Source organism: Microplitis mediator, chromosome 7 (assembly GCF_029852145.1).
Source record: "Microplitis mediator isolate UGA2020A chromosome 7, iyMicMedi2.1, whole genome shotgun sequence".
Classification (NCBI taxonomy): Eukaryota; Metazoa; Arthropoda; class Insecta; order Hymenoptera; family Braconidae; genus Microplitis; species Microplitis mediator.
The window spans coordinates 4408806-4426858 of record NC_079975.1 but is presented as its reverse complement, the minus strand read 5'-3'; the positions used below and the strand labels follow the sequence as shown (position 1 = coordinate 4426858).

The 18053-nt window shown below is 26.5% G+C and overlaps 1 protein-coding gene across 1 annotated transcript in view; it reads right to left on the bottom strand.

Annotated features, from left to right (window-relative positions):
- LOC130671132 (syndecan-like) overlaps positions 1-18053 on the bottom strand; it is a 64137-nt gene that overhangs the window by 14965 nt on the left and 31119 nt on the right. The window lies entirely within an intron of this gene.

The following is an 18053-nucleotide window of genomic DNA, read 5'->3' as shown; positions in this document are numbered from 1 at the left end:
CCGTCGAGTATCACGATAAAAATCCTCTTTACATATATATTAATGCTGGTAATACTAAATTAGTTTTCCAGTAACATAAAACATAGCAAATGCACTTAAAAAATCACTTGATGTCATTTTCACTTGCAATTAAAAAATGACAGTCACTCGGAAAATAAAATTTAATATTTCGAACTCAGACTGTTTTAAAACAGAAATAGATGTCATGTTTATTTAAAAAAATGTTGAATATAATACATAAATAAATTATGTCTATTCATACTTTCTAGTGTCAGTAATTTATAAATATATTTTGTGACATAAAATGTATCATGTTTTTAAATAAAATAAAGGAATAATTTTGTTTTTTATTATTCATAATAAGAAGAAGAACATTAACGTAATAAATATTTAAAACGTATTCTTTTGTTTATGTAAATATAGTAAAGGTTTTATGCATAAAATTATTATAAAATTTGCTTTTAAAACTCGGTGACTTAGTACTTTATCCCTTATGTATGTATATATAGCTTAAAAGCATCTTTGATAAATTGTCTTCCAAGTTTCCTAACGAACAAAAGGAGTTACTAAGACGTTATAAATGTAGAGTTGATTATTAAACCAGTGTTAAATATTTCAGTCAATTATAATTTGAATATTGTAATGGTGTAAGTGTGTAACCTAAATTTAAGCCGCTATAAGTTTAATAGTTACACACATAAAAATATGTCGAGTAATATAAATACAAATTTATAATTTACATATATATATATATATTAATATATACACTAAAAAAAAATTTTATAGTAATCATCTAAGGTTTAAAAAATCATAGATTGTTAATATATAAGTTGATTAGCGCGACTTTGCGATTCGGATATTTTCGGTTTTTACTCCCACTTTTTAAATTTTGCGCCTAAAACATGCGCTTAGATGATGGGGGTAAAAAACCGAAACTATCTGAGCGTAAAGTCTCGCTAATCAAACTATGGTAATACTTTATTTGCGTAAACGTTAGGTTTCTAATTACCTATACAATGTTTCGTTAAATCAACTATATATAGATAATTGCTCCGGCAATATGTATTGCTACATTAACAATACGTATTGATATATTTACAATTCGGATTGGTATATTAATAATTTGAATCCCTATAATAGCAACCTATATGAATCGTTCATTAGCAATATTAAGTATGAGAAACATAACTAAATAGTATGATTAGATTAACAATACTTTCATTTAAAATTGAATATAATTAATTCAGTAATATAGTATTGCTAATTTAGCGATACTGTTATGATAATTATTTACTACACTCAGAAAATTAAGTAATTGTGTTTACTATGCTTAAGTTTTAATTCCAATCATCTAGAATAATTGGAACGATTTTCAATGCAAAAATAGTTAGTGTTATAATTTTTTTTAATAGAATTAATAATTATTGGATGATAACTTCTGCAATAAATTTCGTGACAGTTACTATCAGGATGGTAATATTTACTATCAGGATGATAACAGTTACTATCAGGATGGTAATATGTACTATCAGGATGGTAATATTTACTATCAGGATGGTAACAGTTACCATCAGGATGATAACAGTTACCATCAGGATGATAACAGTTACTATCAGGATGGTAATATTTACTATCAGGATGGTAATATTTACTATCAGGATGGTAACAGTTACTATCAGGATGGTAATATTTACTATCAGGATGGTAACAGTTACCATCAGGATGATAACAGTTACTATCAGGATGGTAATATTTACTATCAGGATGGTAATATTTACTATCAGGATGGTAACAGTTACTATCAGGATGGTAATATTTACTATCAGGATGGTAACAGTTACCATCAGGATGATAACAGTTACTATCAGGATGGTAATATTTACTATCAGGATGGTAATATTTACTATCAGGATGGTAACAGTTACTATCAGGATGATAACAGTTACCATCAGGATGGTAACAGTTACCATCAGGATGATAACAGTTACTATCAGGATGGTAATATTTACTATCAGGATGGTAATATTTACTATCAGGATGGTAACAGTTACCATCAGGATGATAACAGTTACCATCAGGATGATAACAGTTACTATCAGGATGGTAATATGTACTATCAGGATGATAATATTTACTTCTGCAAGAAATTTCGTAAAACTTACTATCAGGATGGCAATATTTACTATCAGGATAATAACAGTTACTATCAGGATGGTAACAATTATAATTTCTGATGATAGCTGTTACCATCTGAATTATAAATATAACTATTTAAAATAATAATAATAATTAACTCTAGTTAACATACAGAATTGTAACAATTATCGTAAATATGGTGAATATTACAATCTAGATGATTTATACAATCATCTAGATAATATTCACTACTATCGGATTAATGCTAGAAATTTTACCATAATTTGATAGTAGTTTCTATAATTTAATTTTCTCAGTGTACGAGCAATACTTTAGACGGTTACGATAACCACAATTTTTTTTCAGTATATATATATTTATATATAAATTATGAAAACCTCTAATTTTATGAAGAGGTCATTACGTCTAATAAGTGTGCAAAAGCAAATTTGAATGGTATACAAATGTATATAAATTCGCATACATATATATAGTCTTTTATATACATTTTATAATACTCATTCATATATATATTAGATATGCATACAATGAACCCAAAATGTTTTTTTTTATACTGTTAAACAAGAGATCATAAATTTTTATGCCTAGACTCTCGAGTTATTTTTTTGTCAACTATAACTATTGTGAATTCGACGATTTTTTTATGTTGGTTTTTACAACCCTTCTTATATATATTCTCAAGTATTTTTAAGGGCTGAAACAACTCAAGAGTCGAGGGTAAAAAGGTAACACTTGGCCTTAATAAAGCTTAGATCTTTTTCTCCTACGTCAATGCTTTTTTTTTATATTATCCATTATTATTATTACCATTATTTTACAAGTGCATATACATTAAATTATTTTAAAGCCTCAATTAATTTTACTTTCAACTATAAAATTATTATTGTGGTCGTAAAAAATATAGTATTCATTTTTATAAAGAAATATTTGGAGTTGTTTTCACAATAAGTTTAATATTTATGAAAATGTGAACATAAATTTTTTATGATCATTATTATAGAACATTGACTGCAAATTTGTTGAAGACAAGACATCAATTTAATTAAATATTTGTTCAAGAAGTGTTTAGTAAGTTAAGTTTTATTGCTTATGTATAAATAAGAATTGTTTGGGAAGAATATAAATACACCTCGGATGTATGTTGAGATAAAAATAAAAATTTAAATTCACAAAATATCTATTTTATCACTAGCCAACTTATTCATGAATTATAGGACATGGCTATAAAAATTTTAGTACTTCGACTGACATCTGGGGTCGCTTACACTTGACAGTGGTTTCAAAATAAGTTTTTAAAAGCAATAGTGCACTTTGGAATTTTATTATACAAATTAAATCCAAAAGATTTGAATTCATTTTTAATTGGATTTTTATACGAAATCTAGGCTAATCCAATGCCAACACTAAAAGTATTGCGCCCATGCATCACGAATTATCTCGTTAATCGCGTTTTCATAATACAGAAATTCAAATAGAACATCGATCAATAAATCCCATTTCTCCACATTGATATCATAAAAATTATTATAAAATAACTAGACATGTAAATCAGGATCTTTTATTCAAAAATATAATTACATATTGTAATTATTTACTCTAGTATGTAAATTTTCGTTTGAATTTCAACGGAGGATTGATAATAATTTTTACATCGACGTGTGCAAATCAACCAATAAATTTTCAAAATATTTATCGATATAATTACTATGAGAATACAAATAGGATTTTTATAATTAGTAGGACGAGGATTTTTGCTTTGATTTAAAAATAACAATTAATAATTAATGGTGTAAAATTTTGGAATTACAGTGGAAATATTGGCCGTATAAAAAAATTTTTAAAATAAAAGTTGTAGGAAATTTTATTTTCTAAAGAAAATGTCTCTTATGATTTTTTTATACGACCAATATTTTCACCGTAATTTCAAAATTAAGATTTTTATAATTAACAAAAATTTTAATAATTCATTATGGATCTCAATTTTGGAATTACGGTGAAAATATTGGTCGTATAAAAAAATCATAAGAGACATTTTTTTTATAAAAATAAATTTCCTACAACTTTTGTTTAAAAAGTTTTTTTCTAAGACCAATATTTTCGCCGCAATATTAAACATTTGAAGCATTTTTTTCGGAGGCAAAAATCTTGTTTCTAATAATTAGTTTTAATAGGGTCATGTTCTGGAGTAATTGGGTCAGTGAATCAACGATCACATTTTTTGATCTTTTAATATAAAAGGATTCAACGCAATCAGAAATGAAGTTCCAAAAGCAGTCAATCAAACAGCAATGAAGTATTTTCTTCATGTAATTGTGATTAAAATTTAAATGATGTAAACGAAAATTGAATGTTTATTTACTGATCGTGTTCATTCACTGGAGATCACTCTGTATTTTACGTATTTAAAAGTGATTACATGTATAACCGAATTCACTATTTGAAAACCGGTAAAATCCATTCTATTAATCTAAATCAGTATCAGATTTGCTTATAATGAAATGTTTCATTTAAAATGAAGACCATGCCAAACATTTACAACTGAGTGCAGAGTACATCCTTAACATATATTTGAGGTGTGCAATATATGTTGTATTTTTAAAAAATTTTGAAAGTGGATTTCACTTATTTTATTATTTTCAAACTTTCATAACTAATTCAAAAAATTTAAATTGTGGAATTTAAATTTTACTTAACCACAAAGAATTTAAAATTTAAAAAAACGCATAACTCATCCAGCCGCAAACCTTAATTGGAAACCTTGATAAAGCATTTTTTAGTTTTAAAGTCCACATAACTCACTGAATAATTGAGATACTTTTCATTATTAAATCTTCCAAGTCAGACAAACAATGAAAAACAAACTACAGTTTTGAAGCTACATGATTATTTATAAGTCGAAATGAATGAATCCTCACTTCTGTATATTCCCCTTATTCAATTGATTAAAAAATAGTTTGTTATGAGTGAAAAAAAAATTTGAATAGTTTTCAATTAATGAAATAAATATATACGAGTATTGTGGTAGATTGTCTTATTTGAGAAATGTCTTGTGGGCACTTGAACATTCAATCTAGATATTGTCAAGCAAACGAATCGACTACCTACTATAAACTATGCTATATTGACCTCAGGCTATGTCAATTGGGGTACATTGACTTGAATAGAATTGTTGAGGGATGTTAAATATGCGGGTCAATTTAATAGTAAAAGACTCATTTTACACCGTCAGAGAATCTTAAATATTCATGTTCTATAGTCACTGTTTAAATACTATACCGATATTTATTTTTATAACTTTATTTGTTTCTTTGTTTATCATAAAGTTTATTTTTTTATATCTCAGTATAGTCTTATTGATTTATTGCTGCAAAAAACAAATATTTAGAAATTTTGGTAATATTCTGTGTAAAAAAATCGAATATTTTAAATTTCAAAATGTGACACGACAAACTTTTTTCAAGTTTTTAAAATTTTTGAAAATTCAAACGGAATATCTATAACTGACTTCATACTATGAAAACTAAAAAAAGAAACGTTCAGAAATAATTCGAAATTTGCTTTTTCCAAACGTATTTTTCCCGGGAAAAAACGATAAAATTTAAAATTTTAAATAGTGTCAAAAAAATTTTACAATAGACCCAAAAAAATTCATTTTTAGTATTAAGTCAATTCATTTTTTTCAGGAGTTGACAAATTTTTTGAAAAAGTTCATCATTGAAAATCTGCCTTTTCTGAACGTATTTTTCCCGGGAAAAAAGGATAAAATTTTGAATTTTCAAGTGTCACAAAAAATTTACAATAGACCCAAAAAAATTCACTTTTAGTATTAAGTCAATTCATTTTTTTCAGGTTGACAAATTTTTTGAAAAAGTTCGTCATTGTGTCGGATTTTGAAGTGTAGAAAGTCAACACTTTGTCAATCATTTTTTTAACACGGGAAATTGTAATAAAAATATGATCATTAGTAATAAATTTTGAGTGGAAAGTCATGATAATATATAGTATAAATATAAATATAGATATATTAAAAGGATAAAAATAAAATACTTTCCGAAAGAGTAATCTTAAAATTTATGATACCTCACAAATTGAGATATCTATATCTATATATATGTATACAAATCAATAATAATGTTCTTTGAAAAGTTTAAGTTATGAAGATTAAACTGTCCACAATTTTGAATCATTTCCAAACAGCCAAAAAATAAATATAAAATATTGTTTCTAATTTATTTGATTTATTGTAGTTATTAACTTAATCTAATTCGAAATTAATTATTAAACTAGGTTATGTATTTGAAATACAGTCAAACTATTATGAACAATGATAACAACTCATAAAATTCAATCAGCATTAGACTTATTGGAATAACAGAATTTCAGAGACAATTAGATTTTCAAAGGCCTCTAGCAATTTCATTATATCTCTTGATATATTTGAATTTGAGCTATGACTCTTATTGAAAATTCCACACAAGCTTTTATTTTAAATTTTCATCAAAATTCTTACTCATAAAATTCTGAAGTAAAATTCATATAAATACTTCATTAATTATATTTTTTATTTAAAAAAAAAAGTTGAATTAAATTTGAAAATTATAAACAACTTCAAAACTAGAGTAGTAAAAAGTTATAAAAATAATGTTTTAATTTTTATTTTCAGTATTAAATCTTTATAAATTTTTTTTTTACGTGAATTTAAAATGTATGAAAGAATATGACAAAAAAAAATTGTAAGGAGTAAGAAGAGAGTTTAATGGTAAGAAACATTAGATTCTACGCCAGTGAAAAGGGATGAAGAGGGTGACTTACCACTCCTGCAGAGGGTAGTTTTTGGTAGAGGGGATAGTGAATCAATACAAGGGCCACCGCCCGCTCGCTTTTGCCCCTTTATACTCTGTCTCTATATACATATGACTCTATATCTCTACTCTTCTGTACACATCTATACTCAAACAGTCTAGAGACTCTACTCTACACTTACACCTTCTCAGCTCCTTTGCCCATACTCTGTCTACTTTCCACCACCGGGTGTACACCCTTAACCTCCTCTACTTCTACCCTCTACTCACACGAAACGATGTCTCGCTCGCTCAATCTCAAGCAAGATAATAGCCAGCCATTCTACTCGACAACGTCTGACGTCGATCAACGCCAAAGGAGACTCTAAAGTCGTATTCTCTGACTTTGGTTTTAACACCCCCCTGAGTACCAAAATTACGCTTCGTACAATTATTAGATATCTACATAATCAGTCCCATGTGTTAAAATTTTTTTTTTAGCTAATATTTTAATTTAACTTGAACTGTATTTTTTAATTCCAAATTTTGATGACTGGCTAAATAATTTTTTTTGGAAAAAAAAAGCGTCGAAATTATTTTTTGAAATTTGAAAGTTAGATAATTTTATAGAAAAGCTATAAATTTTTTATCTATAAAATAATTGCATACAGCGAAGTTTTATAGGAGTGCTTAACTCGGAAATTTTTCGCTGAGACACTTACTTTAAATCGTATCTACAGAATCTACAGATCATATAGTAAGATGGATTGATATAAAAAGTATACTATTATAATAAAAAATAGTGATTTAGTTCTAGATCGACTTGCTTGATATTCAAATAAAAAAAATAAATTGAATTTTAAATTTAGGCTTTTTACTTTATTTATGAAGATGGAAATTCACATGATTCAATTTAAAGTATGCAATAAATTGAGTTAACCCTTTTCAAATAGGTGTTAGATTATATTACATACTCTACTTTAGAGTCTTATGACTAACAGGAACGTTAAAATTTTCGTTTATTATAAGCAAAGGGCGCGATAAAGTTACAAAGAATAAATACAACAGAAATTCAAAATTTCATTTCGGAATGAAACATCCGTTTTTGTACAAAGATTTAATGATATTCTGAAGCTTAAAATTTTTTTTTGAATTTTTTAATGGCCAGAAAAATATCGAATTTTTAAGTAAATCGGTTTATAATTTGGAAATTATTTTTGTTAACTCGGAAAATAATTGTGAGTATGCTTTGAAATTTCAGATCTAAATTTTTCAAATGCACACATGCTTCGAAAGTATAAAAAAATTTTACTCAGCGGTTCAAAGTTTACACGGAGAAATTATTCTTGTTTGAAATGTTATGGTGTCATAGTAAAGCCGGACCATGATGTTGGCCACCTGCAGAAATTGAAATAAACCCATGCGAAAATTGCTATGGCCATAGTAAAAATGACAGGGTTTATATCTCTAATTACTGTAACCATTGTAAATTTTACTGTGGTCATAGTAATTTTTCCATGGGTTGATTTCAATTTCTGCAGGTGGCCGGCATGGTCAGACTTAACTATGACACCATATACGGGCAAATTATTTCCGTTTGAAATCTGATGTTTTCATAGTAAACCTATAGGCTATAGCCCACTTCGACCAGCTGACGGAAGTTGGAATGAACACATGGAAAAATTGCTACGACCATAGGAAAATTTACAATAGTTATAGTACCCGTGTAAAAAAAATTAGTTCCAAAAAGATTCCAAAAGAGTTCTGCATGTGGAACTTCTAAACATGAGACAGATTAGAACTTCGAATGGAACTTTTTTGGAACGTTAGTCATTTTGATGGTAAATAAAAAGTTTTTATGAGTGAATTTAGAGTCAAAAAAGAACGTTCTTAGAAATTTTTGGAATTTTAAATGGATATTCCAAAAAAGTTCCATAATCACCACTTTTGGCCTTGTTCGAAAGCTAAAAAAGACGTTCCAAAAACATTCAAAAATGGTTCAAAAATCGTTACTTTACAACCTATTATAGAACTAAAGTAGATGTTCCAAAAACATTCCAAAAAAGTTCCAGAATCACCACTTTTGACTTTTTATAGACTAAAAAAGGCGTTCCAAAAACTTTTAAAAATCACTTCTTTTGCATCTTTTGTAGAATAAAGACATTCCAGAAACATGCCAAAATAGTTCAAAAATCACTACTTTTGAATTTTTTATAGAACTAAAAAAAACGTCCATAAAAAATTCCAAAAAAGTTCCAAGAACGTCCTTTTTTGACTCTAAATTTGCTCATAACAACTTTTTTTTTACCATCAAAATTACTAATGTTCCAAAAAAGTTCCATTCGAAGTTCTAATCTGTCTCATGTTTAGAAGTTCCATATGCGGAACTTTTTTGGAATCTTTTTGGAACGAGTTTTTTTTACACGGGTAATTCGGCTGCCCGATTTTAAAACACAGTAAGTGACAGATTTTTCGAAATCGATTTTTTAGTATTTTTAGTTCCAGTGGAGTCTTCTGAACATGATTCGATTCATATTTCAAAAATTTTATTTTTGTCAGTTACTGTGTTTTGAAATTGGGCAGCCGAATTAGAGATATAAACCCTGCCAATTTTACTGCGGCCATAGTAATTTTTCCATGGGTTTATTTCAATTTTTTGCAGGTGGCTAACATGCTCCAGCTTTACTATGACACCATAGCATTTCAAACGAGAATAATTTTTCCATGTATCGAATTACTGCTTGAGCCTCAGTCTCTTCTAATTTATAAATTAATTAAAAGTTTTACAATTTTAGTTAGGAAATGTTGCAACTCTATCTGTTTAGTAAATTAAATTTTATGTAGTAACAATGAGATTAATTACACAAAAAACGTGAATTTAAACTCAAAATTAACTATTCAAATTAAATGATCATCAAAATAAGAAAATAAATAAATAAAATTATCATAACTAAATTTAAGATTTTACGATAAAATAAATGATATAATTTATTAAAATTGATAATATATAATATATATATATTCAGCCGGTGTCATAAGAAATGAAAAATGAAGAAGTAATAAAAATAATTTTTTTTCTACCCTCAAATGACATTTTTTTATTTTTAATAAATTGAAGTCATCTCCGTTTGACGATTATACCCATAAATCATTGTTTTTATCGTTAATAAAACATCTTCTATATTCCACGTAGGAAATCGTTGGAAATGCGTTTTTGATATCATAACATATATATGAGAACTTCTTATACACATATGTATACATACATACATATATATAGACTTCTAAATTCAGAATTCTGGGCCAACGACAGGGACATTTCGTCTAACTTTTTTTCTTCTCATTTTATTTTCCTGTCTTTTTGCTCCCCTTGCATTTCTCTTTATTTTTCTTTATTTTCTGTTCTTTCTTCTGTACTTTTCTCTGTCGTGGATCGAAATACCTTCCGGCATTTGTCAACCAAACGTTTCGGTAACAGCTGTCTAATGTGGATCGACATTTTCCTTAACACTTCCGGCATTTTCTCCAAGTTCGTCATAAAATTTTTTTTTTACTTTTTAAATTTAAAACATGCAAATTATTTATATGTAAATAATAAATTGAGTAGAAAAAATTTATTTGTTGAATAAAATTTAAGTTTTCGTTTAATAAAAATTTTTGAAGACAAGATAAAAATTTAAAAGTTAAAAAAAGTGTTTAATTACACGCATAAGTGTTGGCTTTGTTATAAGGTGATAAAAAAAATATAATAAAGCAGGTAAAGATAAAAATAAATAGTTTAGTTTAAATACAGATGAGAACCACTGAACGCAGGCAAGTGGGTCACAGAGATCCGATTAAATTCCTCACGTGTCATAATACCCTGGACCATTACTTAGAGATCCTACGAATTGTTATGCCCTTAATGAGAGGATTGCGGAAAAGTAAGTATTCACGTCTCATTCTACGGTTTAAATTCCGTAAATTTTATTAAAAAATTTCCATTGATCCTCTTTTAATTATTTACTTTTTATTACTCCTACAAACATCAGTATAAAAGGAAAAATTTAATTATAATTTTATTCACCGTTTAATTTTTGTTGGATTTAGTTTTAATAAGTATTTCAGAGCTCATTATTAAATCTGAATAATAAACATTCTTTATGAAACCGAGGGGCGGATTAGGGTATTCGAAAAATTTTAATAAATATAAACTACCCCTCCATTTATTTTTAATTAATTATTTAAATCATACTGCGAAACTTTCAAATGATTTTAATAAATATCACAAGTATGTAAAATGTTACATGTTACGCAAATATACTGTTTTATTAGTATACTTTTATTGTTTATCGAAAGGTCAATCGTAATAAATGCACAATAATAATTTTGAATATCACTTACGGCGAATAAATTGACGATAAACGATAATTTATTTAATGTTTCCGGTTACACATTATTTAAACTACTGAAAGGTGTTATAACCATACAGAATATTCATGTAAATGACAACTATATATAACACCAGAAAATATTTATCCAAATGAGTATCAAATTATTAAAATAATTATTAATCCAATCTCATTTAATTTAATATTCTAGTGTCAGTAATAAAACACTTTAAATTGCGCGAATTTTCGAAATTTTTGTATAAATATTCTATAGAGTTGACAAATTTATTATAAAATTTTATAGAAAGTAAAATTGATTTTTTTTAATTCTAATGAATTTTCAATTTTTGCCCTGGAAAAAATAAATATTTGTCCCAAATAAATCAATTTTTTGTGGCTTTTTTTTGAATATTTCTTAATGACAAATAAATATATTTGGTACAACTAAATAGAATTTAGAATTTAGAATTTCGTTTATTAATGCCAAGGCACAGGCCAAATGGCAAATTTTATAACATAGTAATTACATTTATTACAAAAGAACATATAGTTGTGACTACATAGTACAACTATATAAAATAAGAATACTTATAGATAAATTTAGTTATGAATTACATCAATATTCATTCGGTAATAATTATATAAAAAAAAAGGATTTAAGGTACACGGAAAGAAAATTATGGGAAGTTTTCCTATGCATTATGGGAATGGTTCCCATAATAGTATGGGAATAGTACCTATACTACTATAGGAATGGTTCCCATATATTATGGGAACCATCCCCATAATAGTATGAGAATAGTTCCCATACCATTATGGGAATGGTTCCCATAATGATATGGGAATGGTTCCCATACCATTATGGGAACCGTTCCCATAATGGTATGGGAATCATTCCCATACTATTATGGGAATGGTTCCTATATTGGTATAGGAACTATTCCTATAATATTATAGGAACTATTCCCATAATGTTATGGGAACCATCCCTATAATATCAAAAAATTTTTTTATTGCACAATAGTGTAGAAATTTCCTAAAATTTGAATTTTCTTGAATGTTTTGTGCTGACAAAAAATTCTTGTTAAAAATTTTAATGTTTTTTTGCCAAATACGATTTTTTTTTTCAATGTTTGAATTTTTGTTTTTATGTTTAATAATATTTCTGTGTATTGTAGAAGTGATTACCACACTTCTTTAAATTGATTTTTTTTAAAATAATATGGGAACCATTCCCATAATATTATGGGAATGGTTCCTATAATAGTATGGAAACTATTCCCATAATATTATGGGAATGATTCCCATAACGGTATACGAACCATTCCAATTGCATTATGGGAATCATTCCCATAATATTATGGGAATAGTTCCCATACTATTATAGGAACCATTCCCATAATATTATGGGAATGGTTCCTATACTATTTTAGAAAGTATTCCTATAAATTATAGGAACCATTCCTATAGTGTTATGGGTATCATTCCCATAATTATAGGAATGGTTCCTATAATTATGGGAAACATTCCTATAATTATAGGAACCGCTCCCATAATTTATGGTCGTAATTCCTATGATGGTATAGGAAAAAATTTCACAGAATTATGGGAACCGCTGCCATAATTTTCTTTCCGTGTATAAAGTCTTAACTTCTTCACTTTTACTTAGGTCAACTAGTAATTTCACGTATTGCACTGAGTTTATCCTTATCACAGTCACTAGGTAATCAATTTTTGACTTAGTATACAGTATTTGAGATCTTGTCATATATTTACTCTTCATTAGACGCTATTCTATTCGTCGAGATTTGATAAATAATTGAAGACTTCTTTTTTGAAGAAAAAAAAATATGACAGTTGATTCAAATAATTTTATCATTTGACTGAAATACATCATTTATTTGAAATAAGTTATAAGTAAATGATATATTTGTGGTAAAGATATTAAATTTGTGACGAATAACGGAAAACTAGGGGATACTTAACATACATTTGAAGCACATGGCCTAACTAACATTTATTTACAGTAATTGGAACATTTCTTTACCACAAATAAATCACTTATTTCGCGCAATTAAATTACTCAAATATATGATGTCAAAGTTAGCAGACATCTGACAATTTTTAAAACTTTTAAATAATAAATTTAAATGTTTATAAAATAAAAATAAAAAAATGCATGTGTAGACAATTCAAAATTCAGTACATGCATTTTTTTTTTTAATTTTATTATTTTAATTATTCAATTTTTTTATATGTAATTCAAAAATTGACGTATGTATGCTACATTTACACTCATAAATATATGATGTCTTTCTTACAATTAAATATTTATTCGGCCATATCCAAATATAAAATACCTTGGGTTCAAATAAAATTTTTTTTCAGTGTATGAGAAAATTTATTTTATAATTTTCATTGAGATTTATTTCAAATAAAAAATAAAAAATTTTGGTTTTACTAAAATTACTTACTCTCTACAACTGAATTTGTGAATATTCACTAATTCAGAGTAATAGTCGTACTACTTATTCTAAAAACTGGTACGACCGTAACTCTGAATTAGTGAATATTCACTTTTTGCATGCGAATTTCTCTAATTCACTTTTGGAGAGTAAGTTGGGTATTAAATGAAAGCTATGGATTATAGATTCTTATAAAAAGTTTTTTACAGCGAATATTTAATAATTGAAGTGATTAAAAAATAATAGAAAATTATTTGAATTCAAATCCTTTGAATTTTGAAACGAAGTTCAAAAAATTCAACAAATTATAAGTTATATTTTTGATAAAAATTTTGCGCGGGCATTAGAGATTTAATTTGAAAAATTATGTCGGTCGATAGCAGAATTTGCTGGACAAAAAAAATCTTTATTTAGACGAAGGATAAAGTTTTTTTTATTTGTTATGTTATATTTTAATCATTGACATAATTGTGATAAATAACACAAGGCTAAATGAAGTTAACTTATAAATAGTTTAAAGATAAATAGTCGACGCGAAAAATTGATACGGACAAGTTTGAAAAATATCAACTCACATTTACGAGTTTTTCAACTGCGATGAAAATTTTTTATATTAAATTTATGTCTCCAATAATTTTTTTCATGACAGGTGATATAATTTATAAAATGAAAATAATAATGTGACGTTAAAAAAAGTTATTCAATATATAATATCTGAAAAAAAGTATGTTTTGTTTCGAGTTTAAAAGCCATTTAACTTTAAAATTACAAAGTTCGCAGAGTGAAATAATTATTTTCATCAATCTGCAGATAAGTTGATATGATAAAAATAACAAACTGCTGATAAGAGCTTGAGAAAAAATTTTTTATAGCTAAAAATAAATTTACGAAATTACATAATTATTAAAAAACGAAAAAAGAATTTAATTGAGTTGTTAAATTCTCATCATTCACTTGATATCTAAATTTAATTCTACTTCTCTCTTCCCGCGATTTTTTAAATTATTGATAAATTTTTATTTTTAGAAAAAGTTAATAAATTTTCTATGGTTTCTGTGATTTGAAATATTTACATAATAAATGAAAAAAAAATAAAATAAATCAACAATGGCACATTACGGTATTTATTTTTCTTTTCGTCAATCGATAAATTTAATAAAAGAGCAAAAATAATAAAAGAATGTTTGAAATAAATAAATAAAAATAGAAATATATAAAAAGACAAAATGTCGCTTGGCCATAATTATATTTCCTCTTGAAGCATCCGATTTTATTTTTTTATCGATAAAAGTTTGTGCATTGATGAAAAAGTAAAAAAGAAAAATATATAAATAACTCGATAACTCGCTTTTCTCTTTTCATTCTTCATCTTTTCAAACTGTCCAAAGCAGGTGAGAAAAAAAATCCACTTTAATCTTAAGATTATTAATATTTAGTTTTTTTTTTCCTACCCTACTAATTTATACTCCAGTCATTTCTATTTTAATTAACTTTAATCTCTCATTAATTGTGTAAACTTTATACACGCTACGTTTTTAATTAGTTATTCAAATAATACAATTTATGTTTCATTGTTTTCATTGTTTTCAAATTTACGAAATTTAATATAAATCATTTATTTTTGTAAAAACAACTTTGCCACTCAATTGTTTTTTTTTCATTTGAAAGGGAGCAAAATCAATCATAAAAAAAGATATCACACTACCTGAGGATATTTTTCATGGCTGTAAGGGTCGTTTGAGGAAGATAAAATAAAGAAGGGTAAAAAACAAAAAATAACCCGAAGAGAATGAAATGAAATAAAGTAAAAAATATAAAAAAGAATGAAGAAAAAAATGTGAGAAGATTTGTTTTATCTTCTAAAGTGGATCTGTGGATGATAGATCGTCGGCAATAATCGGAAAATTCATTTAAAATAAAGAAACACAAAAGAAAATTTTTTTTTTCCACTGGTATTGTGATAACTGATAACAATAAGACGTTAATTACCCGCTGGAAAATATACCCGCTATCTTAATTTCAGAAGTTTTAGCTTTCATAATGCAGATTTAAATTAAAGATTAAAAATCTTCATTTATTTTCTTTATGAATTAACCGATAAATTTTATTTATTTTCATCTGAAAATTATTTCAAAATGCAATTTCGAAAAAATGTTTGCTCTTCTTATTAAAAACTATACCTAATTAATTATATATTTAATTAAAAAATTTCAAACTTTTTTTTTGTGTTTGTATTGAAAAGTTCAATGAACGCGATCTAATTATTGAATTTATAATTAGAAATCATAATTAAAATCGACGGAAAAAAATTAAGAGCAAACAAATGTAAAAAATAAATTACCCGATAGGAAATAAATATAAACGAATTACAGGAGCGGTTCGTAAAATATTTGTTTGAACACGTGCATAAGAATCCACCCCTTTTTATTAGTCTTTTACTTTTTTTTTTTATTCCCGATTCTGATCGATTTGTTAGCTTGTCTAACTCGAACTATTATTACCATCGATACCGACTCGATATATATTGAATATTAAATAAAAGATTCTCTCAATACATTGTATCCTTCTCTATATTTTTCATCATCCTTCTCAATACTCTTTCATTCTCGATAATACTCGTGCTCAATTTCGCGATAAAAAAAAAATTAATAATCTACAAATATTCGTAGTTATGCAGCTGGTATTCAAATTTTTTTCATATTTTTCATCGAAAAATATAAATCCCAACTTTTACCCCAGAGCTTTTGTAATTTTTTTTTTTTAATGTCAGAAAAAAATGTATTTTTATTTACGGATTTTTTTTTTATATTATAAAATTATATATTATATTACTTATAGGTCAAAAGATATTGATTAACATAGATAAAAAAAAATATACATATATATATGCACATGGCTACTGTGACGAGTTTGTCCAATAATGTTAAAGTCTATACATACACGGTTTTGCTCTCGATAAAAATAGAGCTAAGGGTAAAAAGGAAATCCCCTCTACTTTATCATTTCTTTTTTCTATATACATCGCGTTCGCTCATCGATTCGTCGTTTTGCCACGTCAATCTAATAGAGGCCTCTACTCGAGAAAAAAATGTATTGACAGATATGAACAAAATAAAATTTATAGAGAAAAATATAAAATTATATATGAAACAAAACCAGCATTCAATACAAATTAAAACTTTCAAACAATTGTTCATTTCTCTATGACTTTTTTGTTTTCAACAGAAACTAATTTAGTTACTTTTGAATTTCCTGTTACGTGAGAATTTTTTTTTGCTCAATACACCCTTTGTTAAGGGTTGATTCATTATTCTGATTAAATTTATCGATCGTTTTATTTTGCAAAGCTACTTTGAGATTAATGCAATTAAATATAATTAGACTCAATGTCAACGTAAGATAACTAAAATTTGATACTGGCTTCAAAAATTTAAAGCATCTAAACTATTGAATTTATACTAAAATTATGAGAACTTTTTTTGTAGAGAGTTTAATTTCCTACAAAATTGTTGTCGTATTAATAATTTAGCCGTAATTTCAATGCTTTGCATAATTAAGTATAAATCAGCTGTAAAGTACAAACAATAGTTAAAATTTGTTGTTGAAAATCGAATCATTTTTTATTAAAATTTAGTAACTTATAATTTGATATATAAAATATTTCAAATAAACCCTAGTCCAAAAATAGAACCTCATTTGAACCTCTATAGTGCAAAAACGGAAACAAGCGCAGCATAGAGGTTCAAATGAGGTTCTAGAATACGTTTATTTGCAGCCGCAATTTGAGGTTGAAATTGAAGTTCATTTTTTCGACCCGGGAAGTTGATGAACTATGAAATTTTATCGGAAAATTATGAAAAGTTTGTATAGGGCATTTTGTATCTAATGAGCGTACAAACATTTTTTTACTTCAATAATTTTATTCGTGCAATAAATTGTGTTTTAGTTACTCTATTGTCTTTTAATACTAAAGTCTAAAAGATGACATTTGCGTCGAATTCATTTTTTTGTCGGTAAACTAAAGAAATAACTGATAATTTAGGTGATGATGGACGGGATTCATATTTATCTAGCTCACTATGCACTTCATTTTTTTTATTATGACGTTTTCTGTCATAAAAATTTCCTGTAGACTCTAATTTTTTAATAAAAACATTTTATTTTTCTCATTTAGTCAATCGACAAAATGGAGGATTTGACTGTCGTCAAAATGGCTGCTTGATTTCTGCGCGGGCATGCGCATAAATGAAATGTCTCTTGTTTTACCATTGTGTCGTTAA